We start from the raw sequence: 2,627 nt of genomic DNA, 5'->3' as shown, positions 1-2,627 counted from the left end.
AATTGCATATGGCTATATGGTATGGATCGAGTTTGAGGTGGTCGGTGGTCAAACTAAATCAAATGAAATGTAACTAGGGTGTATTTAGAACTTTTAATTAAGCATGGTTTTGTGTACATCAGGCCCAAGGCTTAGGGGAACAACTAGTGTTACTGAAAAGTTATAAGTTACATTTAATTTCAGTTACAATTTGCATTTACATGTATTGCTGGAACGAAAACTTTGACATTAACATTATAAATAGCCCAAAGACTATGAAACACGTCGTCTTTTGAAACCATTCTTGCACCATAAAGCAAATTACGCGTTATTAAAATATTTTGCAGCTTAGTTACGTTGTTTGCACTACATTTAGAATAATATTTAGCAATTTATTTAAGTTGCCAACACTACTTAAAATAATGGAACTGCAACTTGTTGTAATTAAACCACCAAAAACTATTGTTGTAATGCTATAGAAGCAAACTAAAACAACAATCATTATAAAAACTTAACACAAATGCGTTATTTTAAGCAATAAAACAATCACTATCCATGTGTTTGGTATCTCTGAAACGGTTTGAAATAACAATTCTTGTAAATGACATTATGATCACTTAAGTCTTTTGGAAGAATCTACATGATGAGACGTGATATGTCAGCACGTTTTCGAAGTAAAGTCTTCAGAAAAGTTATTTTTTTTTCATTTCTTATAACTTTGTTCCTTCATTCATTCGAAATGCATTACGCCATGATCATAGTATTTGACGCTAAGATACAAATAATGAGCATTGCACCATTCCATTTGAGTTATTAGTCATCTCCAAAATGTTGATGTTAGTGATACTGTATTGTACTTTATTACACTGAATAATGTATGTGGTATTATGGTTTTATTTAATATCTAAATTAGAAATAGGTAATACCTTACATAGTGCAATTTGAGAAAATACAACTTTATTTTCCGTTGGTATCACTGCTTGTTTATATATAGGCGCGGATCCAAGGGAAGGCCTATAAGGGCTATATCCCCCCTTAACGCTCAGGTATACACTGAATAAAATGAGCTTCAATCCTGCTTTACACTGGATAAAGAGGCAAAGTATGGTTTATCCCTCCCTTGATCGTATCCTGGATCCGCGCCTATATAAATTATATGAGGGTGGTCCATTTTAATTTTCCCACGGAAATATCTCGAAAACGGTTGAACATAATTGAACTGAACAAAAACTCAAATAGGAAATGCTATGGAGCAAATCGAATTGTGTTGTAGCGGTGTCCCTAAGGGCCGCCCTTCATAGGGGCCCAGGGCCCAACTTTAAAATTTTAAATGGAAACATGGGGCACGTGATACCTCGTTCGATAGACGTGCAAACACTAAGCAGATTTGTGACAATGAACAGAACAAAAAGTGAAACAGGAAAATGGCATAAAGCACGTCGGATGATGTCGCGGTGACCCCCAGGGCTGCCTTTCATGGGGGCCCAGAACCCAACTTCAAAATTATCAGTGGAAAAAACATAGGTCAAGTGATATCCCGTTCGATAGATCTTTAAAAACTAAAAAGTGTCCTGGTAAAAGATTTTTCATATCGGTTACCGTATTCAAAATGGGCGCCAAGACATGGTGCCTGTATTAGATAAAACGTCCAGTACCACTAATATGAAAACTGTTGAAGATAAATGAACAGGATAAAACTCGTATAGGAAATCGCAGAAGGTATTTGTTATTCCACGCCTCGAGAATAATCCAACGGAGAAAAGGATTGTTAAAGTATAAGTAACCAATGCTAAAGAGGAAATCTAATTCTTAAAAAAATCCGATCTTCCTTCGTAAGTGGATGAAGCTGAAATGAATGGTAAAATCTCAAATGAGAACCCCACTTTTACTTGCGATAGGTATGGTTTGTCTGAAACACTTGGGTGACTGGCTCTGTAATGCAGTAATAAACCAATATTGTGCAGACGACTTTTGAGCAAAACCAACATTTGTACTTGTTGTTCTAAAATTGCGTTGTTCGACAAATTGGTTTAGCATTTCAGTTGATTCATTTTTGCACAAATCATTGCCTGCAATCAAAATGGAAAGTAATATTTAACAAGAATTTTACCTACTTTTTGCTATTAAAGACACCTATCTGTTATAAAATCAGATTTTAGATAATTTTGTTGTGTAGATACAATTTGCAAAAACTAAGGTTCTCATTTGCAATTTCACCGTTTCTTCCTGTCCCACTTCACCCACTTATGGAGGACGTTGGAACGATGATTTTCTAGGAAATAGATTTCCTCCTTTGCATTATGGCACTTTTACTCTAAGCATCTTGTCCTCTGTTGCAACGTTTTCGAGTCCTGGAATGATAATACCGTCTGTGATTTCCTATAGGAGTTTTATTCTGTTTATCCGTTATTATCTTCAACCGTTTTCATATTTGTGGCACTGGACGTTTTATCTGATACAGGCACCATGTCTTGGCGGCCATTTTGAAAACGGTGACCCATATGACTAATCTTTTGATACAACGCTGTTTGGTGTATGAAGATCTATTGAACGAGGTATCACTTGACCCATATTTTCGTTTAAAATTTCTAAGTTGGGCCTGGGCCCCCATGAAAGCCGGCCCTAGGGGGCACCGCAACAACATCATT

This window comes from Thermobia domestica, chromosome 10 (assembly GCF_964235325.1).
Source record: "Thermobia domestica chromosome 10, izTheDome1.hap1.1, whole genome shotgun sequence".
In the NCBI taxonomy this organism is placed as follows: domain Eukaryota; kingdom Metazoa; phylum Arthropoda; class Insecta; order Zygentoma; family Lepismatidae; genus Thermobia; species Thermobia domestica.
This window is presented reverse-complemented; position numbering follows the sequence as displayed.